This window comes from Tupaia chinensis, unplaced genomic scaffold, assembly GCF_000334495.1.
Source record: "Tupaia chinensis unplaced genomic scaffold, TupChi_1.0 Scaffold000115_1, whole genome shotgun sequence".
In the NCBI taxonomy this organism is placed as follows: domain Eukaryota; kingdom Metazoa; phylum Chordata; class Mammalia; order Scandentia; family Tupaiidae; genus Tupaia; species Tupaia belangeri.
The window spans coordinates 8,880,257-8,903,363 of record NW_006159579.1 but is presented as its reverse complement, the minus strand read 5'-3'; the positions used below and the strand labels follow the sequence as shown (position 1 = coordinate 8,903,363).

Below are 23,107 nucleotides of genomic sequence, written 5' to 3'. Positions count from 1 at the left end.
GAGTTTGCTACTGGTTTGAACAGTTGGAAAGAGCTCAGTGAAGATGGCAGAGGGTAAGGAGGGCAGGTAACTGAGAGGCTGGAGAGTTGTTTGGGTCCTCCATACAGTGGGAAAAGCCATCAGAAGGGCAGAATATTTGGGAGAGAGAAAAGGAAAGTGTGCCAAGTTTTCAGCTAATGAGGGAGGTCTGAGGTCCCAGCCACCGGAAGAGGTGTATGGCTAGCCTATAGCAGCCTTAAAGATTAGAAGATTTTGCTTGAGGGGGTGGAAAAGCAGCAACCTGGAAGATTATTGATTTTAAGATCTCCTTGGAAGGCCCAAGGTTCACCTTGTTGCTGAAGGAATCCCAAGCTATGGGCAGCACTGGTGGTGTATAGTGCACATTTGTAAAGCTGTTCATGAAAATCACGTGAGGACATGTATTAAACATACAGATTCCAGGCTCTATCCCAGTCCCACTGTGCTAGGATCTCTAGAAGAAGAGACTGAAAGCGTACATTTTACCCCCAGACTCTGACACTTGATAGTTCTTTATAATCAGGCAAGTTTGGGAAAGGCAGCTGTGATGGTAAAGGACATGGGAGCTAGAAGAGTGAGACTGGTAGGAGGGAGCCTCAGCCCATGCCTTAGTGTGGCTTTCCAGGTCCACTAGATGCCAGAAGCAGTGAATTGAGGGACTGCCACATTAGCAGCACAGCTAGAAGGGACAGCTAGTAAAGACAGAAACAGAAATGCTCTACAAAGTAACTGGAAGCGGAGCAGTTTGGGGATGCTAGTGGCAGAGGAAAACAGTCCTTTTTTGCCCTGGTGGTCTTTGAACACATTTATTAATCAAATTGTTATCCTAACAGGGATAGGTCAGATTATGATTTGGTTTGTTCCGAAAGTCTGAGAAGGGAATAATCCAGTTTAGAAAGCTTTCCTTTGTAAACTAGCTAGTCCTTTAGTTATTTGTAAAATTAACATAATATGACACAATTCTGTCTCTGAAGATACTAGATGAAAAGGAAAAAATGGTGTACGTGGTTGGGTGCTGCTCTGCAGTGCTGGAGCCACATGGAAGGCCTGGGTTCCGATCCCTGACTGACCTAAATACTCAGGGCGTGGGAGTGTGACTGTGATCGTGGCTACCTGGGAGGCTGGGGCAGGATTGTGGCAAAATGACACCCTATTGGGAGTGTGTGAGTGTATGTGTACGTGTGTGAGTGTGTGTATGTCCCTCTTTCTGAAAAGTAAATACGTAAACTTAAAAAAAAAAAAAAGAAAAAGAAACATTAACTCAATGGTAAGCCAAAGACAAAAGCAGTTATCAACCAAGTTGATGGATATATGAATAAATATATATGAATATATGATTAAATATTTAATATCAGGATACCAGCACCCCTATTACCCTATTCTTCCTATTTGTGTGAAGGAAATTCTTCCCTATTTATTATGAGACAGAGGAAGATCAAAGAAAACTATTGACGAGGAAACTGGAGTTAGCCATTCTTGCCTGACCACCTCGAATCCTCTATTACTAGTAAGGAGGTCTGGAGTTTGAGTTGCAGTGTTTAGGTTGTTTAAAACTGTTTGCACCACTTATTTATCGTACCCAAACATTAAAGCTTTGGGGAAAGAATGTTGTTAGCACTGTTAGGAGTGAGTGGTTGTTATAGACCTTGAACCTAAACTTGATTCACTCTTTCGTGTGTTCCATTTCTTCTTTCCTCTTAGCACTCTGGACTGAGAAGTGTGGCTTTTGAACTGGTGAACTAAGGGGTATTTGGGGTGCATTCCAAAATGCAGCGCCTACCAGCCTACCACTGCAGTCTCCTCTCCTCAGGGAACTGCAGGGGGCTATTTGAATGTACATCATGAGATCTAGAAAATGTGACAGTGGAGGCTTAGCAAAGCCAACTTGACCAGAATTTTCAGTTTATAAGTTGGGACTTTAAAAAAGTGATTTCATTTTAGGAAAAAAACGAGAATTCATAGTATTTTTTCTTCATAGTATTTTTCCCTTTTAGGAAAAATACTTTCTTTTAAAGCTGTGGAATACTAATAAACAGAGCCAGCCCAGATCCTGGGCACATGTATTCCTGCTCTACTTGAGAAGATCTCTTGACACAAACCTTCCCATGTGGGTCAGCCTCAAAGAGCATTGTGCTTTACCACTGCACCACCATGTAGGGCCCCCCCACGAGGATGGGGGATAGGGTGCTGCATGTCCTTTCATGTCATACTTTTCCCCTACAGAGCTTGGGAACCTTGAAGGCTTTGTGGTATTATGATGCTTTTCATAATGTTGAATCACGGAGATTATTTAGTTTCTTTTTTTTTTTTTTTTGTGGAGAGGTTTTCGCTATAGGGCGCGTGCGCTCGCCAGACAGACAGAGAGAGACATCGAGACAGAAAGCGAGAAATCACCCCCCAGGGGGGATGGTCACGCCGCAATCCCTTCTCCTCCATTCTCCTCTCGGGATCTTGGGCACGCACGCACACGCGCCCGACATGAGTTTTAAGCCACCGGGTCCGGGACGCGAACTGCGGTCGACTACGTGGGAGTCCAGCGACATAGCCATTACGCTAACTGCTGGTTCCCGATTATTTAGTTTCTAAAGTGTCTGCACGTCTGCTGTGACATATAAACTTACTTATTATTTTTAAAATCCTTTTTTTCCTTTTAAAAATTATATGAATGAGACAGAGACAGAGACAAAGACATAACACCCCTTACAGAGTCTGACCCCAGAAGTCAGCTCCAGCCTCAGCTAGTCAGATCTTGGGCACACACACATATATCTGAGTACTCAGGGAGGACATGAACCAGCCATCTCCCTTGTGGATCTGCTTTACAGATCGTGAAGATTCATTACCACACCACTGTCTGGTCCCTCAAGGAACTAACTCAAAAGTTAGGGTGCATTTAGATCTTTAATCTCAAACAGACCATGATGTCTGCTGCAAAGGAGGTATAATAAAAATGTTGTAGGGAACCAAATGGTGGCACAGGGATATTGTAATTGGACCTACAAGGAAAGGTCCCAGGTTCCTGTCCTGGGGTCTACCTCTACACACTGGAGTATAAGCGTTTTTTGGTAATCTGGGCTGGCTGAAGCTGGGGATGGGTTATAGTGTAAAGACCCTATTAGGGGAACTTGTCTGTCTAGTAAAAAAAAAATGTTAAAAAAAAAATATTGTAGGACCACAGTTCAAAGAGAGCTTATTTCTGGTGGTCGGTAGAGGTGGCAAGGAAAGATTGGAGGATGCTTTAAAAGGACTTGGACTGGATCTTGCAGGATGGGTAAAGTTTTGAACTATTAAATTATATTTGATGTTTTCTGTTTACTGAGGCATCATTTATCTTAGCAAGATTACAGAAACATTTGGCGCTTAATGAATTAGCCTTTCATTATCTAAAATGATTCGCTCATCCAGAATACTTCAATTCTGTATTCTGGATAACTCGTTTTCATAAATAATGTATGAGATAGTAAGAAATGTATGGTGGAGAAGGGATTTTACAGGAGCGTAGCTGAAAATGATCTTAGGATTACAGTGGAGATCTAAAAGAATTGGAAATATGGTAGTGTGGTCGGAAATGGAAAACCAGAATGTTTTGATATATGGTTTAGGAGTTGGGGGAAGATGGAGCTGTAAGTGCTGTTCATGAGGACTTCATAGGAAGGAGATAGTTTGCCTCTCAAAGGAGGCCAGCAGGTGGCTTGGTGGTACTGTACTCCCTCAAAGGAGGTGAGCAGGCCTCTCAAACACTCACATGTCACCTGGGGGTATCTTTCTCAGGGACATGGGCAGGTGGGCCCTGTGGGGTGGGGACACAGTAAACTGCAGGAGCCCAGCTGTTCTCTTCCTTCTCTACGTGGCTAAGCACAACGGGGCTCACAGAAAGGCCAAGTTCCTGCTGTAGACCTCTGTGCACCTGGTCCTGGGGCTGGGCCTGCCGCAGCGGCTGCTTGCTCAGTGATTGTGTTCCCCCTGGGTGAGTCTCTCTCCTTTGACAAGCCCATTTCTTGCCATGATAAGTCAGTTATAGCTGGGCCATTGTGCCAGCCTTGCTTGTGGTCATCATTATGTTTGAGAGCTTGCATTCAGTTTTTCCTTTTCCATGTTTAGGCTCTGTTTTCACTGTTCCACTGTACCCTTGATTTGACTCTTATTTTCCGAGGAAGCTGAAAAACATATCTCTGGCTACTTCTTGTGCTAGAATGGGACCCTGACCTAGAGTTCTGATCTCCTTAAGAATCAACGTGTAGGTTTAGAAAAGGTGGCATTTTCTTTTTGCTTATTCCTGATAATGCCAGTAACATTTTTTAAAAAGAATTATTTTATTTAACTTTATTTATTTTTAATTTAATCTGAGAGGGACAGAGAGAAAGTAAGCCACCAGATCTGGGACTTGAACCGCGGTTGGCCATGGGGGAGTACAACGCCCTTAACCACCAAGCCACCTTCTGGCCCCCAATGCCAGTAACGTTTTATAAACCAAGATATTTGGCAATCTTCAATGCCCCATATTATCATACAGGTCACTGTAAGAAAGTGAATTTGGTTATTTACCAAATAATGTATGTATTGCATACTTATCTTGTGTCAGATAACATGGCAGACATCAAAAGGGAGTGCATTAGACATGGTCTTTCTCTGACCTCATGATAAGGTTGTAGAATGACCATAGGCTTGGGGACAGAAAGGCCTGGTTTCTAGTCCCACTTTTTGCCTTTTATCATGACCAGAGGCATTTGCTTCTATTGTCTGTCAACTAGAATAAAATTGATTTGCCTTGGTTTATAAGATTTGTATAAAACAAGTTGAACATCCCTAATACCCAAATTCAAATGCTCCAAAATTCAGAACTTTCTGAATGCTGACATGATGCCACAAGTGTAAAATTACACATCTGACCTCATGTAACCAGTTGCAGTCAAAATGCTGCAGAGAAAAAAAATTGTATAAAATTACCTTCAGGCCATATGTGTAATATATATATACATGAAACATAAACAAATTTTGTGTTTATACTTGGATCTCATCCTCCCAAATCTCATTATTTATATGCAAATGTTAAAAAATATGAAAGAGATCCAAAATTTGAAGCTTTTCTAGTGCCATATATTTAAAATGTGGGGGGGCCAGCAGGTGACGTGTTGATTAAAGGTGCTGAATTCCCACATGGCCAACCATGGTTCAAGTCCCAGACCTGGTGGCTTGCTTTCTTGTTTCCCCTTTCTCTCTCTGTAGCTCTCTGGTAAAATTAAAAAATAATGATAACTGGGGCCGACAGGGGGCATAGTGGCTAAGGGCTCTGGACTCCCACATGGCTGATCACAGTTCGAGTTCTGGACCTGGCAGCTTGCTTTCTCACTTTCTCTCTCTCACTCTCACTTTGTCCCTCTCTGGGCAAATTAAAATAAGTAAATAAATAAAGTTAAATAAAAGAATTCTTTTTTTAAAAAAATAATGACAACAAATGTAATTAAATAAATAAATAATTCTTTAAAATAAAATAAAATGAGATACTTAACCTGTACTTAAATGAGACTACATGAAAACAGGATTGAAAAGGCCAACTTACTATACATGCAAGTACAGGTGGAGGTAATCTGTTCTGTATCTTTAACAGGGATGACTAATGGAGGGGTTCCACTATTCTGTGGCCTCAGAGAATGCCATGATGTCCCCAAGTACAATACTTGGACTAAATATTTATTATTTCAATAATTGTAATGCTTATTAATCAGAAAACCAGGTAAGTTTTAGATGTCTAGGGCTACTTATTCATCTCTAAAGCATTGGCATTATTTCAAAAAATAGTTCTTCTAGGGAAGCCAGCAGTTAGCATAATGGCTATGTCGCTGGACTCCCATGTAGTCGACCGCAGTTCACGCCCTAGACTCAGTGGCTTAGAACTCACGCCAGGCACGTGTGCGTGTGTGCCCAAGATCCCGAGAGGAGAATGGAGGAGAAGGGATTGCGGCGTGACCATCCCCTCTGGGGAGTGATTTCTTGCTTTCTGACTCTATGTCTCTCTCTCTCTCTCTCTGGCGAGCGCACGCGCACTATAGCAAAAACCTCTCCAAAAAAAAAAAAAAAGTTCTTCTAGATATTTACTATATAACCAGAAACTTATTGTTACAACAATGGATATATGATCATTCTCATATTACATACCATTATATTATAATAAAAAGTTAGTCTAAAAACAATGATATAAAATAGAAGTATTCCCTATGTAGTTTAAAAGATATCTTTACCTTTTTCAGGTTTAGATATTTATATCAGGGTTTTGAACTGCAGTGTTCCATTTGGTTTTGACCTTCTGATGGCTTTACCTCTTATCACTGAAGAACTAAGACATTCCATTGTAGGTATTTTCTGTAGCAACCCAGCCAGGACCCTTAATCTTTATTAACTTCAATTTTTTCATAAAACGTGGTCTTTTCTTTGCCATGCCAACTTCATAGGGTGGTTGAGACATTCAAGTAAACTATTAGAATGGATGCGCTTCTATCTGTGTGATGGTCTTCTTCAGTCATAGATGTAGCGGTAAGGTAATTCTGACAAATGAATGCCCCAGTGAATTGTCTTGATTTGTAGCATAGTCCTTGTTCAGATCTTGGTTCTTCTTCATCATGATTTAGTTCCTCCCACATCCTGTTGCCCCATTCTCATTGATAGCATCTTACTTTATACCCAGTTGATACACTCCTATTGAGCTACTGCTATGTGTCAGGCCTGTGCATGAGCTTGGACTGCAGAGGTGAGAGGCTAGATCCTGTGTTCAGGGATGCCTATTTGAGTGGGAGAGGGGGTGTAAGACTGCAACAGCATTTCTTACCTGAATTTCCACTATGCTGGCTTGCCCTATAGATTTGAGACTTGTCAGCCCCTACTATTCTGTGATCCAGTTTCTTAAAATAAATCTCTTACTGTGTGTGTGTGTGTATTCAGAATATGTGCACACATACACAGGTTGGTGTTTCATACTGGTTCTGTTTCTCTGGAGAACGCTGACTGATATAGTACTCAGTTAAAGCTCTCTTCATCCATGCAGAAAGAGGAGGAACAAGTGTGGTATGTGAGATGCTTGTTGTGGTTTTAGGCATGTTGAGTTTGAGGTGCTCATGGAATCTAAGTAGAAATACTGGCAGGCAAATGTAGCCAGGATGTGGAAAGCACCCATGAGTGGTCTGGATTGGAGATATGAATGTGGAAATTACCAGTGTATAGCTATCAGTCGAAGCCGTTTGTGGATAACTGAACAGAAAAAGCAGAGTACATAAGCTAAGTTGAAGTATAAAGATGGAATCCCAGGAACACCAACATTTGAAGGGAGGTGGAAGAAGGCAACCCTATTCAAAAACCAAGGAGGGGACCAGCAGGTTGCGTGGTGGTTAAGGCACTAGACACTCCCACATGGCTAATCATGGTTCGAGTCCTGGACCTGGTGGCTTGCTTTCTGACTTTCTCTCTCTCTGTTTCTCTCTGGTCAAAATTAAAATAAATGAATGAATAAATAAAATTAAACAATTATTAAAGAAAAACAAGGATAGACAAAGAAGAGGTGGAGAATCAGAAGAAGAGTGGGATCTTACAAATTAGGGCAGGAGAGAAGTTCAGGAAGGAGAGTTAGCAGTGTCAAGTGCCATAGAAAGATCAGCTAAGAGAAATATTGAGAATCGTCCATTGAATTTATTTCCTGAGAGCTATCGGTGAAGATCACAGTTTTGGCATTCACCACCACATTTCAGTGGATGGAATAGAGAATCCGTGGTTTACTGCTGCTGCTCATTAAAGGGGCTCAGCTATGAAGTGTGGGGATAAGAAGGGGCTGTGGGCTTCCTGAGCAAGGGATGATTTCAGGATTAGAGGTGCTCTAGCATATTCAGAGGCTGAGGAAAGGAAGCAGAGAAGAAGGCAGATTCAAGGAAGAGAAGGGACAGAAGATTGAGTGGGTCTCTTCACTGGGTGGAGGGATAGGCATGGGGATGGCCAGTAGCATTGCCAGAGGAGAGCTGCCTCTTCTGTTCGACTGTGTGGAGAGAGGAAAGGCTACTTAGGGATACAGAGAAGTGGGGGACTGGAATTTCTGTTGTAAAAACTTCTGTTTTCTTTGTGAAGTGGACCTCTAGAGGCACCAAGGGGTCAGAGCAGAGTTGATGCTGTAAGGTCTCTGAAGACAGAGGAAGTATAGAATTACTGCTTCAGAGCTTGCCAGTGGGAGTTGGTTATTGGTCCCTGTTGTCTGTCAAAAGTTATGCTCCACGGCGTTGTGTTTATAAATACCTCCATAGCCTGCCTTTAATGAAGTCTGCCAGTCTGCCTATCTTTCTTGTTTCATTCCAGCACCCTTGTACTTCAGCCAAGAGTATCCCTGATGCAGCACTAGAAAGTGGCTTTGAGAGACTAGCTGCTATAGAGAAAAATGCCTTTAGATAACAAGTCAGGAGTCCTGTGGTCCAATGTTCGTTCCTCCATTTACTAGCTGTGGGGCCTTAACTTATCTGTTTCTTCATTTATGAAGTGTTATTAATAACAATAATAGTGGGAACCAGCAGTTAGCGTAATGGCTAACTGGACTCCCACGTAGTCGACCGCGGTTCGTGTCCCAGACCTGGTGGCTTAAAACTCACGCTGGGCGCGTGTGCATGCATGCCCAAGATCCCGAGAGGAGAATGGAGGAGAAGGGATTGCGGCGTGACCATCCCCCCTAGGGGGTGATTTCTTGCTTTCTCTCTCTGTCTCTCTCTGTCTGTCTGGCGAGCGCACGTGCCCTATAGCAAAAATAACTCTTAAAAAATAACAATAATAGTAAGTGATGATGAGGATGGTATGTTAAATGAAATGAAGAATCATAGTTTAAGTACTTTGGACAAGGATAAGCAATATTTAAATAGGGGATGTATCATTAGGCCTCGTGTAATCCTAGCTCCAGGCTTTTGTGCAAGGTTTCTTCACCACTAGAGTCCATCCTCCTCTCTTCAACCAACTAAACGTAGTCTATAACAAGGAGAGAAGTGCCAGCTACTGTAATGGACCCCGCCGAAGCCCCAGTGGCTTAGAACAGTTGACACATTAGGTTGTCAGGAAAGTCATGACGTATTTTTCTGTGTTTCTCTATGCAAAGATGCATCATGACTGTCCCGACAATCCAGTAGTTGTTATTAATTAAAATCCAGGTAGCCGTGGGGCTGAGGGGGCCCAGAATGATGGATACTCTGCTGAGTTTAGACCACGGCTTCCCAGGTTGCTCCTCGGTGTCAGTGGCCAGCCCACAGAATCTGAGGAAGAGATTGAGAGTGGGCGATTGCCTAGGAGGCTTCACACACCAGGCCTTGGATGGGAGCTAGCGACTGAGGCAGAGGAGAGATGGTTAAAAAGAAGTGTCTCCTGGATGGGAGATGAATTTGGGGTATGTGGGTGTGTGTTTGTACGCAGTGGTGGAGGGAGCTCTGAGAAGGCTGAGGCAGGCGCCGTGTAGCCCCTGCCTGAACAGAGAGGGCAATCCTCCTGTCTCCATAAACAGAGGCTGGGAAGGTCTGAGAGGCCTACAACCAGTTCCTGGTGAAGGCAAGCCACACAGAGCTGGGAGTGAGGCCCCTGGATCAGGGAGGACGTGGGTTAGAACCAGGGTGTTTACATACTTTCTGAGGTGAGCTTCCTAACAACTGGGGAGGCAGACACTGTTTACTATTTTTGAAATGAGAAAACTGGTAAGGTGGTACCTTTACGAAGGCCACACAGCTAATAAACAACAGAGAAATGACTCTCTCAGCTCTGCACAGTCACACTTGGTTTCATCCATTTGACTTTCGTAAAGGGGAAAAAGAGCAAAGATCCCCTTGGAACCCAGGAGTGGCCTCATATGGCTTTTCTTCCCTTGAGGGGTGCAATAGGCCTGGGGAAAAAGAAAAAAAAAAAGAGAGAGAGAGAGAGAGAAATGAGCACGGCCTGGGTCTCGGTATCAAAGCCTCTGATGGTGCCAGCCAGGAAATATACCACCAGGAGGACTGGGAACCCTGAATTCTGAAGGACTTGGTTTGGGTGACCTTCTGGGTGTGGGGTGGAGGAGGACCTTCGTGGTGGCCTTTTCCATTATAGACGGCTTAGCCTTGATCTGCTTCATTTGCAGGAGGGAGGGCAAGAGAGGAGCATTTCTAGGCAGAGGGTGCCGCTAAGCAGAGATCCTAAGACAGAGATGTGCTTACAGGGTTTGAGGACTGAATGGAGACAAGGAGGGCATGTGGAAAACAAGAGGGAGAAATGCTGGTAAAGGAACCAGCTCACCCAGGAACTTACAGGCCACACGGCAAAGGGTTAAGGTTTATTCTAAAGGCAGCCATTGTACATTGAGAGTCAGTGGTAAGAAGGTCCGATTTATAGTTTAAAAGACCACCCAGGTTGTTGCATGGAGAAAGGGTGGAGGGGAGGCCAGAGTGTTACACTGAGCATAGTGGGGGAGAGGGAAATGAGTTCAGGAGGAGATGAGAGTCTGGAGCTCAGGGGAGAGGTTCAGGCTGGAAAATAAAATTTGATCCTATTTTTCCTGTTAGCTCATTCCCTGTTCTGAGGCCAGCTTCCTGCAAGTAGCCTTATCCATGTCTCTACTTCCTCACCTCTAACAATTCAACCCTCTGTGCTCTGGCCTCTGTCGCTGCCACTTCCCCGAAATGTCTCAGACAAAGAACACTCAGGCCCCTTTGCCATTAGCCAGTTCCAGGCCTCTAGCCCTCACCTGACTTGACTTGTACCCATTTACACTGTGATCTGTTCCTGCCTTGAAATGCTCTCCTCCTCAGTTCTTTTGTCTCTCTGGCCCCTTATCTTTTGGCCCCTTTATTAGTCCTCAAATCCTTAGACCAGTCCAGAAATCACAGCATTTCCAGGCATCTGACCTTGGTCCTCCTTTTACCCCTTAGCAAAGGAATGAGCCCTCCCCCTTCAGCAGGCCAACCCCTACTTGCTTTTCCAGCTTCATCCCAGGTGCCCCCTCCTCCAGAAACCCTGCCCTGACCCCTCAGATTGGGTTAGGCGCCACTTCTCTTTTTCTGTTTCTCCTGGATCATAAAGCAGATACTTCTTCGATAGCACTTAGCACCCTGTTTACTTACTTGTCTCCCAGTCAAACGGTACTTAAAGGATAGAGTTACAATGAAATACTCTGTGATCTAGGACAAAGATTGCTTTCTCCAGTTTAGATGAAAGCTACACTTTATAATGAAGGTATCTGCGGCTGATTGTAGTCATTTAATAGGGCGTCCATTTCTCACTGGATCAGAAGGCTGAAATTCAGGTATAATAATATCCCTTGTGTGCGGAAGAAATTTATTTAACTAGAACTAATCAGAATTGTCTCCATATTCCAAAAGGAAAAAGTTGGCTTAATCTGAATTGCTTCTGAAGAGTTTCTAAAGATTTGCATTTCTTGCCTGGGAATTTCGATCTCCACTCTCTCTCTCCAACTCCAAAACCTGTTGCATGTGTCTCGTCTTCTGCGATTCCACAATTTGGGGTTTGATATTACAGTTGCCTCCATGGTTCTGAGCACTAACTCCTGTGTTGGATTGTGATAGCTGCTGAAGGCAGCAAATAGGCCAAGTGGAAGGTGAGTTTCTACCTTTCCATCCTCCCTCTTGCTAACCAGCTCCCTGCAGGTGAAAGAAAAATAAAGATGGATTGAAACTGCAGTGTGTACCTAGGAATACAAGTCACACATCTGGAATTTTAACAAAATTTTGGGTGGCTAATGTCACCAAACTTTCATGCTTGTCTTTCAAATGTTTTTTTTTTTTCTACTCTTTTGAATTATTTTTATTATTTTTTAAATCTCCTATTCCCAAACCTGTCTGTCTTTTTTGAAGCAGCATGTAAAACAAAGAAAATAAAATATCCAATCACTTTCTTCCCAGTGTCTGTGATTTTTAGAAATTTCCTTGATTTTTTTCAGTGTTTAGTTTTCTGAGCCTTATAGAGCAAAAAGCTATGATGCTTTTGACTAAACAAACTCTTGGCGTTATTTTTCAAAATAATATGACAAGTTGTACTTGTGCCCTCTCGCCCTCTCCCCCTCTTCTTTTTAGGTTTTTGCCACAAGGCGTTGTGCACTCACTGGAGAGAAACAGAGAGAGGGAAAGTGAAAAATCACTGGACTCCCATTTATGTGACCATAGCTCAAGTCCCGGACCCGGTGGGTTAAAACTCACAATTGTAGCTCAATCCCTTCTTCATTTTTCTCCTGAATTTTAGGCATGCATACCCATGTGCCTGGCATGATTTTTAAGGCTCCAGAAGTCTCCAGGTCCAGGACTTTAACTGTGGACGGCCATGCAGGAGTCCAGTGTCTTAACCACCATGCTATTTACTGGCCCTGTACGGGTACCTTTTTTTTTTTTTTAATTTAATCTAGTTTTGGGTTTAATGATAATAATAATGATAAGTAATTTTTTTTTTTTTTTAGAGAGAGTTTTTTACTATAGGGCTTATGTGCTTTCCAGAGAAACAGAAAGCAAGAAATCACCCCCTGGGAAGATGGCCACACCACAATCCCTTCTCCTCCATTATTCTCTCAGGATTTTGGGCATGCACAAGGCTGGCATGAGTTTTAAGCCACCAGTTTGGGTCTCAAACCACAGTCAACTACATGAAAGTCTGACATAACCATTATGCCATCTGCTGGCCCCTTAATAATTAATTTTTAAGGAAAATTAGAGTTGTAATTTATTATTTTAAAAAATTATTTAATTTATCATTATTTTCTCTTTATTATTTTATTTTATTTATTATTAATATTATTTTTAAATTTGGTATAGTCATCAGAGAGAGACAGAAAGAGAGAGGGAAAGTGAGAAAGCAAGCTGCCAGATTTGGTACCCAAGCCACGGTTGGCCACATGGGGATACAGTGCTCCAACCACCCTGCCACCTGCTCTCCCCTATTTATTATTATTTTTAAAAATTTAACCAGAGAGAGGCAGAGAGAGAGAGTAAACAAGAAAGCAAGTTGCCAGATCCAGGATTCAAATCGTAGTCACCATGTGGGAGTCCAGTGCCTTAACCACCATGCCACCTGCCAGCCTAGTCATTTTTTTTTTTGTTTAGAGAGTTTTACTATAGGGTTTGTGTTCTCTCTGGAGAGACAGACAGAGACAGAAAGTGAGAAACCACACCCCCCCCCCAGGGGAGATAGCCACGCTGCTGTCTCTTCTCCTCTATTCTCTTCTTAAGATCTTGGGCATGCATGCACATGTGCCCAGCATGAGTTTTAAACCACCTGGTCTGGGACTTGAACCACAGGCCACTATGTGGGAGTCCAGTGATATAATCGTTATTCCATCTCTTGGTCCCGTTGTAATTTATTTTTAATAACTAGAATACCTCTCAAATGGAGTAGCACTGCTTCAGTATGTAATAGTGGACTACATTTGGACTCTCATGTTACTTTCTCAAGGGCTGTTGTTGTCAGGGTAGAAATGCTGGCATTTGAACTGCATATAATCTATTGATTCCTGCTATGTTTATTTCTGGTGATCCAACAAGATACCAGGATGGCAGATTCTCAGGTAGGAAGTGATGATAGGGTTTTCCAGTATGTCCACTGATGACATACCAACTCCCTTTCTTATGTAGGAGACCTCTCTGTTAGCTCAAGAACATTCTTCCTCACAGGAAGCCCAGACTGTGGCTTTGACCCACTGGACTTCTATAGTGAGTCTTTCCCACAATATGTAATGTATATAACCCTTTAAGTACTTGAAGCAAGCTGTCTTTCCTTTCACTTCCCAAGTCCTTCTCTTCAGACTTTGGATCTCTGGTTTCTTTGGATGTAACCTTAACCTCCCTCCTTATTCTACATAGTGTGTTCCTAATAATCGCCTCAAGATTTAGTAAGGTTTTTCTTGGGACTCAATCTCTTGTTAAACTTACTGTTGGCTGAAACCCACCCTCATGAAACTCCCTTCTGAGCATACACTCTGTAAAACATCTATTTAATTGAATATTGTTGTCTCAGTGGTCTTACCAGTATAGTTTTACTGTTATGTTTGGTTACATAGGTAATGTTGTAATATACTGCCCTCTAAAAGAAAGGCTTTTAAGTCCTAGGGTACAGGTAAAATTCCATGAGGACCTTAGACATTGATTTCCAGCTAGAGGACACTTAACCGATTCCAATTGGGTCTAAAAAGAACCAGTATAGCCAGCTCTGGTGGCACAGTGGTAATACAACATTCCCTGTTGCTGAAGCCATAATGGAAGGCCAGTCTTGGATCCCAAGGTCCCTGTGCACGTTGCTGTGATCCTGGCTGGCTGAGACTGGAGGTGGATCTCAGTGTAAGGACCCTGTGGGGCCATCTGTTGTCTCTCGCTCTCTTTGAAGAAGTAAAAAAAACAGACAAAATGAAACAAGAAAGAAGCCCAGCCATTGTGAGTGACCATACTGTAATGTTAACCTCTTGGAAGCCAGATGGCAACTGCAGTTCCACTCCTATGTCAGCCTGAAAAACACCCCAGGAGCATGTGCTGGCACTCAGGATCCTAAAGAGCAGAGGACTGGGAAGAGAGGATCACGGTATAATGAAACCCTGTCGAGGGTGCTTCTCTCCCTCTCTCTATCTCTTGTACATGCTCAGGTACTTTCTATCATAAAAATAAAACTGATTAAAAAAAAAAAAGCTAGCATTGATTGAGCTCTCACAGTGTTCCAGGGACTGTCTCACACATTATTTAGCGTAATGCAGTAACCATGTGTTAATAAAATCATTAATAGTAGATAATGTTATTGACCTCATTCTGATGGAGATATGGAGGCTTAGAAAGTTGGGGCCTGCTCCTCGTTTCACATGTTGTCATGTGACCCAGTGCACTGTTCTTAATAGCCTCCGCACTGCTTCCGTAACACTTTTCTGCCGGGCAGAACTGTGTACAACTCCTTTCTCTTGTGCTTTACATTTTACTTTCTGATCTTTTAATTGAAATGTACATATTGAAGAAATTGGATGATTTTTTTCAACTCTGTAGTTATGGAGAATACTCAGCACAGGGTGGGTGCTGACAGCTGGAGCCAAAGTCCTTAACTCTGTGTCTTTGGACACTGCCAAGAAAGATTTTCAACCTCTGTGTGTTCTGTAGTCTTGGGATGACTTGAGCACCCCAGACCTCCTAAGTCTGTCTTAAGCCAGTAAAAAGCTGATGCGGCTAGGACTAAACACAGGTCCTTGAGCGGCACGGGCAGTGTTCCCTTTGACTTGCCTTCAGGCAGCTGGCCAGCACAGACCCCATGGAAGAGATGATGGCCTTTGAAGTTAAGGTTGGATTGGCAGCCAGTCTCGGTTCTGCCTTATACACTTACGCTCTAGGGGCCTCAGTTTCCTCTCTTCTTCTGGGAGTTGGGAGGGAGTGGAAGCTGTATGTGGTGTGTGTGGGATGGAATTGGTTACTTCATGCTGGTGGTTAAAACAGCCATTTTATTTTGGAAAGCCTGTTCTTGTGCTCTGCTTTCTAACTCCACGCTTCAGATACTAACACAAATGGAAGGACGGGATGTTGGAGAAGACGTCATGTTTCCCCTTCCTCCAGTCCCTAAGAGATTAGTGATTGGACACCATAACTGACATCGACTGAAGATTTAAAATATGGGGATGCCTAGAACTTCTTTGCTAGCTTGCAGGGCCCCAGGGGTTTAGAAACTGATGTTATTCCCCTGGGGTCTGAGGAGGCTGGTTCAGCTATGGGACTCTTCAGGCCTATTGGGAGGTCCCTGAGCCCTTTGACATCTGGTTGGGTTTAGCCAGTGCTAAATCTTGGACAGAGATTGGGGAGGAAATAGGAGGTGAGAGAGTGAGGGAGGTCAGGCACTCCACTAGGACTGGCTGCATTCCTCAACCAAATATCACTGTTCTTTTCAAGGTGGCCTCTCTCAAATGACAGTCTCTTCTGGTTTCTGATAACTACCTTCACCTATTTGTCTCTTTGGAGAGAGACAAATAGGCACACCAGGGCCCACACTATACATCCTACCCACACCCCCTTAAATAAACTCTTTTGGAGTTATCCTAAGTCGAGAATGCCAACGTCTCCCGCTGAGACTCTGACCTATAAAGTCTTATCTACAGTATTCCAGAATCATTTATACTTTGAACAAAAGTAGGGAGAAAACGGGCAGTTCGGGGTTTATCTTAAACTGAGATGAACATGCAGACAGGCCCCGATGATTCTACAATACCAGACCCCAAGGCTAGTGTGCACCTGTCGATGTGATATATGAGAATCAGCTTGCTGGGCAGAAAGCAGGGTAGAGAAAGGTGGAGAAATGCCTCTGGAAAATACTAGAAATAAGGACCCATACGATTTCCTAACAGACAGAACTCATGTATGCGTGTGTAGTAGAAGATGAGAAAAAAGGATGGATAGGCATTTCTTAAGCATCATTATGTCCTAAGGACTTTCTCGTCACATCACATTTTGGGATGAGTAAGATTATTCTGTTATACATGTGGAAAACTTGAACCCAGATCTGTTGGCCCTGTCAACTCAGTCCTGATAATCCCTGCGGTGACAGATAGTCGTCAGATATTCCTTATATCTTACTCTCTCTGAAACTGAGCCGCAATGCCACATTTCATAGCATTGCTGGGAAGAAGTGTAACAGAGCTGCTGTGTATTTTTTCCTCCATGTCTATGAACTTGAGGAGAAGGGAGAGGGAGGGGAAAAAAAAGCAACTTGGCATGAGTAATGTTAAGCGAGATCAAATAAGGTGAAAAGCAAAATAGAATCCAAAAATGTAGTTTTGCTTTTACTCAAGGTTCATGGGCGTCTGCTGTACAAAGTCCTTTTTACTTTCCTCAAATGTTAAGTACTTTTCATAACATGAATCTCATTATCTTTACTTTTGGTTGTTTATGAACTTAAATCGCTTTATAAAGGACAAAGAATGAATTGAACATGAAGATCAAGCTATGTGTCACCTTTGCTGTTTCATTTTTTGCAATGTACAAATTCTTACGGTTATAATGAGTTAGTTATTTTGGTTTCAGATGCATTCATTATAAAAATATTTTTTTGAATAGTCAACAGTAAAAGAGAAATTTTAAGTTAAAGAAAAAATTCCTAACATGCTAGATAATAAACTTAAAAACATTTTTCCCTACTCTTGTTCACATGCACACATCATTTTTACATGGCTAGAATTGTGCAAGTTTGTATTATTTCATTGTCATTATAAGTATTTTCCTGTGTTGGTACATAATTTACATAATTATTTATAACAGTTTATCAATTTACCTAATAAATTCTCCAACTTTTTGGATGTTATTTTTTGTTATTTATATCCTGCCTCATTCCATGAAAAGCTTGGTGGTTCTGTTGAACTTTCAAGTGGTTTATGTATTATTTTTCTCTGTAAATATTGTTTATTTGCATCTTCAGGAATCTAGTTTCACCACCCTCCCTCTTGTTTTTTCTGGAAAAACAAAAGGAATTTTTCTTGAATTATTCTTATTTTACTTTATTTATTCATTTATATTTGGCCAGAGAAGTACAGAGTAAGAGAGAGAAAGTGAGAAAGCAAGCTGCCAGGCCCAGGACTCGAACTGTGGCTGGCCATGTGGGAGGCCAGCACCCTTAACCACCATGCCACCTGCTGGCCCCAAAATCTTTCTGTTTTTAGAGACAGATCTTTGCTATAGGGTATGTGCGGTTGCTGGAGAGACAGAGAGAGACAGAGAGACAGAAAGTGAGAAATCATTCTCCAAGGGGATGGCCACGCCACAGTCGCTAATCTGTTTTCCTCCCGGGATTTTGCACATGCCCGGAGTGAGTTTCTAGCTCCTGGGTCTGGGACTCAAACCACAGTTGGCCATGTAGAAATCTAGCAATGTAACCATTATGCCATCTGCTGGTCCCTAAGTTGTTTTTTTTTTTTTTTTAAGAATTTTTCTTTTTTTTTTTTTTATTATTACTGTTTTTAAATTTTGCTATAGGGCATGTGGTCTCACCATGTGAGAGACAGAGAGAGAGAAAGTGAGAAAGCAAGCCACCAGGTCCAGGACTTAAACCATGGTGGACCATGTGGGAGTCCAGTGCCTTAGTCACCACACCACCTGTCAGCCCCCAAAAGGGAATTTTTAATTCTTTAGATAATTTCAGTAGTGGATTGAGAAACTCAGAAGCTATATCAAGGAACATGAAATAGAGTAGTCTTGAGGGCCATTGAAAAAGGAAGCATACAACTAAAATGAATTATTGAGCAACGTTGTTGCTTAAAATGTTAATGTGGACTTTTATTAATTTATTAAAACTAAAATAGACATCCTTTACATGTACATACAAAATTTAGCTGATAATTTTAAAGAATAATTTAATTTCATTTATTACTATTATTTTTAAATTTGCTATAGAGCACACACACACTCACCAGAGAGAGAGAGAGCGAGAGCGAGAGAGAGAGAGAAGGAAAGTGAGAAAGCAAGCTACTAGGTTTAGGATTCAAACTGTGGTTGGCCATGTGAGAGTCCAATGCCTTAACCACCACACCACCTGCTGGCCCCTTAGCTGATAACTCTTAAATCGTGGTTAAGTTTTTCAAAAATAGTTCTTAGCTAAGTTGAATGTAGCATAATTCTAAACATATATTATTTAGATGAATGATATTGGCCCCAATTATCCTCCAGCCTTGAAATACTAGCACTGGCCTGGTAGTTCCCAGAGAGATGATTGATCATCTCTTCTCTAATCTCTTCTTCCTACTGATGGGGAGCCTCAACACTTCTGTCTATGAGTCCTTTACAAAGGTGTAGCCCTCTGACTGTAAGGGACCTCCTTGTATGGTGTCTACATCCTTCGTTCACTTGGCTTCCATTGGCCATAGGTCTGCTTTTTGAAACAACAGACACATTTTTCTTACTAGGCAGGAAACATTATTAGAAAATGGGAGATAAGTTCTGGTTTTCACTCTGTATTTTCAGCTCCTGGCATAATGCCTGGCACATAGCAGATGCTCAAAAACACATTTGAAGAATGAAATGTCTTGAGACAGTCCTTCCGATGTGTGAATATGACCATTCTGTCTCCACTTAGTCACTTCTTCAAGTTTAATGTCCTCCAGCCCAGCTATTCCTCATGACAGACTCTCCAGGTTCCTTTCCCTTCCCATCCTTCACCTTTGTCTGTGCCTGTACTTTGCTGTCAGCTTTGTTAGAATGTGTGGCCAGACTTACTGCTGGTTCTTCAGAAGTGGTGTGATTTGTAGTAATACATTCAAGTGTGCATTACTTTTCTTTAGCAAATTCCTGGTTGCTTGTGTCTGTCTTTTCATGAGACTTATTATTAAGTCTGGTCTCTTTCAACAGGTGCTTGTGCATTTGTTTCCTTCTAGATTAGTGTCACTTGGGATTTGATAAGGGCTCTTCGATATCCTCATGTGAATCAGGAGTAAAAATAAGAAACAGGAGAGGCCCCAGGAAGAGCGCTTGGAAACCTCCTTCCAAATTGATAGTAATCCCCTCATCCCAGGCTTTGTAAACTGTGATGCGCCTACAGATTACTTGATCATTTGGGCAGATCTGATCCAGTAGGTCTGGGTGCAGCCCATGAGGCTGCCTTTCTAACAAGTTCTCTCTAATGTTATGCTGATACTGAATCGTACTGTGAGTAGCAAAGCAATTTCTGGGTAAAATTGTTCATGAGAACAGATCTTTTGGTGTTTGGTATTACACCCATCAGAGCCCTCCACAGTTGTTATCTGATGCAGATCCTTGATCCCATAGTCAAATGTTCATCCATCTCCCACTTCACTAGGTAAGTGAAAAAAACAAGAGTGGTGTTTTTTTTTTTTTTTTCTTTGTTATATGGCAATTGCACTTGCTGGAGAGACAAACAGAAAGTGAGAATTCACCCCTCAGGAGGGATACATGTTGTAATCCCTTCTCCTCCACTCTCTCAGTATTTTTGGCAGGCATGCACAAGTGCCTGGTATGAGTTTTAAACCGCCAGGCCTGAGACTAGAACCGTGGTTGACTATGTGGGAGTCCAGCAACATAACCATTACACCATCTGCTGGTTCCAAACATGAGCGGCGCTGTTCTACCAGCTTCTAAGCAGTCGTGCATCTCTGTGCATGTTCAGTTAGATCCTTTGTTCCAACTAGACAAGCTGTTACCCAGCATTTTTGATATCCTTTCAAGTTACTTGTTATCTGGACATTCAGTAAGTTATTAAATTGGCATAAAGTCATATGCCAGAAAGTTACCCTGAGAGACACTGAACAGATAGTTTTTAAAAAAACATTGATTAGAAAGAGCAGCAAAACTGATAAAATTCTTTTGTAAGAAATGTTATGGAGCTTCCATATTTTATTCCAATTCCACTGGAATTTGGATAAAATGGATCCTTTTTTTTTTTGGTAGATGTTTTTTCCTATAGGGTGTGTACGCTCGCCAGAAAGACAGAGAGAGAAAGAGAGACAGAAAGCGAGAAATCACCCCCCAAGGGGGATGGCCACGCCACAATCCCTTCTCCTCCATTCTCCTCTCTGGATCTTGGGCACACATGCACACGTGCCCAGCGTGAGTTTAAGCCATTGGGTCCGGGACTTGACCCACAGTTGAGTCTAGCGACATAGCTGTTAGGCTAACTGCTGGTCCCAAAATGGATACATTGTTGAAATTACATTCCTAAACTGAAAGATACTTCTGCAGGGTACTCCATGTAGTGACTTTGCAAGTAAGTTCTATAGAACACAGGGTAGAGAAGTTATGAGTACCTGATCCCCATTTTCTCAAAACTTTTAATCTTTTAGCTAAGGGGAGGAGTACTCTTCTTTTGTCCTTTGTATAAAGCAAATAACACTGTGAATAAGACTTAAAAAGATCTTATCAAAGAATAATTATGCCAACATTTAGGCCATGAAGCATTAGTACTTGCTTATTTTGTAGAGCTCACCATGACTAGTCAGTGGGCCATTTCTTTGCAGTAGGGGTTCTTTATCTCTCTGTGAGATGAACTCTTATTTTTTCAAAGTCTTAAGGTGATGAAGAAGAAGGATTTGGCTGAATTTATTGAAAGAGAAGTGCCTTGAATTATTCCTCAACACTAGGGAGTAGGGACCTTCTGAGCTCAAAGTCTGTGCTTAGAAACTGACAAGCATTGTTCCTTCTCTGGCCAGGCCTCTGGGGTGCTGTGTTCTTGGAGAGGTGGGCAGATACAAAGTCACTCTCAAGGGGCTGTCTACCTGATGGCCTCATCATGGCAACTTATAGCCTGATCATCCCTTATTTGAAGGTGTTGGACAAGTAAAGAGTGACATGTTGGTGCTTTAGCTTGCTCAGCCCCGCCCCCCCACTCCTTTTCATGATGATAATTTTCCAGGGCTGCCCAGATGTCTGCCTTGCTTGTTCTTTCAGCGACTCACATGCAAGCACACTTGCAGCAACAGTCATGTCATCCTGTTTAAGAGTTTTTTCATTATAGTAGTTTCCAAATATGTATAGTGAACCTCCATGAATCCACCCTGTAACTCCAACAACATCAACATCTTGCTAATCTTATTTCCTTTATTTCCCATCACCCTTCATCCTCTTGCCCCACCCACCATCTCCAATGTGTTTAGAGTTACAGTGCCTTTAGCTCACAGTCTTTCATGAGACTGCAGTTAGGCTGTAGGTTGGGGATACAGTCTCATTTGAAAGATTGACTTGGGAGAAGGGAGAGCCTGCTTATTCAGCTCACATGGTTGTTTCTAAATCTCAGTCCCTCATCACACATTTCCATATACAGGGTTGCCTCATGATTTAATGTTCACTTCCCCAAGGAGGTATATGATCCAAGAGAGAAAAATAGAGAGTACCCAAGATGGAAGCCATGGTCTTTATATAACCTAATTTTGGAAGTGACGTTCCATCACATCTGCTGTCTTGTATTTGTTAGAAGTGAATCATTAAGTCTGGCCTACACTCAAAGAGAAGAGGTTACACAAGGGCATGGATATGCAGGAGGCAGATATCACTGGGGTGAGTTTAGTGGCTGCCTAACACAGAAGATAAGACATATCATGAACAAATATAAATTGACAGGTGGCAGTACATGCTCTGTAGAAAAATAGAGCAGAGTACAGGGATGTCAGATGATAGAATGGGACTCTGAGGGCTCTTTTGGTTGGGGTAGTCAGAAGTGACCTATGATATATAACTTTTGAATAGAGTTTTGAGGGGAGATAGAGGAGCCAGTATGGCTTCCTGGAATGAGTGATTGATTCATGCTATTCAGCCAAAGCAGAATGAATAGAATGTGGAAGGCCAGGAGTCTGGAGCATGTTTGGCATGTGTGAGGAACAGTATGGGGTCCAGGTGCGGAGAAATCAAGGGGAGAAGGTAGTATAAGATGGGGTCAGAGAATAATGGAAGTGGGGAAGACAGATCATGCATGGCTTTGAAGTCCTGAAAATGATTTTTTTTTTTTTATTACTCTGTCTTGGGGAGCCTTGGAGAGTTTTGACTAGAGATAAGAAAAATATTTATTTATTTAATTTCTGAAACATTTTTAAGAAATTAATTAATTTACATTCATTCCCTGAACATTGTCACAGCATATAAAATGTGATTTCCCATCCAGAATATACTGCATAGTGGCTTAATCATATATATTATCATTAATAATTTTCCATTTCTAGTTTCATACATATGTGTATATATATATATATGTGTGTGTGTGTATGTATATATTTTACCCCTATTTCTCACTCTCTGCCATTTCCCACTCTCCTCCCACACTCTCAGGTGTCTACAGTTGTTTTCTATTCCTTCCCCCCCACACACATTTTATTGATTCACAAAATTTCTTAAATAATCTAATAATCTAACTACTTTCTTTTCTTTCTTTCTTTTTTTTCTTTTTTTCTTTTTTTTTTTTTGCTATAGGGCACGTGCACTCACCTGAAAGACAGAGAGACAGAAAGCAAGATATCATTCCCCATGGGGGATGGCCATGCCACAATCCCTTCTATTTTCAGGATCTTAGGCACACAAGCACACACGCCCGACGTGAGTTTAAGCCACCAGGTCTGGGACTCGAACTGTGGTTGGCTACATGGGAGTCCAGCAATGTAGCCATTACG

At 42.2% G+C, this 23,107-nt stretch overlaps 1 protein-coding gene and 1 non-coding gene across 2 annotated transcripts in view; both read left to right on the top strand.

Annotated features, from left to right (window-relative positions):
• ZHX3 (zinc fingers and homeoboxes 3) overlaps nucleotides 1-23,107 on the top strand; it is a 127,369-nt gene that overhangs the window by 7,348 nt on the left and 96,914 nt on the right. The window lies entirely within an intron of this gene.
• LOC114007034 (small nucleolar RNA SNORA64/SNORA10 family) lies at nucleotides 9,769-9,901 on the top strand. Its single transcript, XR_003548693.1, has one exon. It is a non-coding gene; the product is annotated as a small nucleolar RNA SNORA64/SNORA10 family (small nucleolar RNA).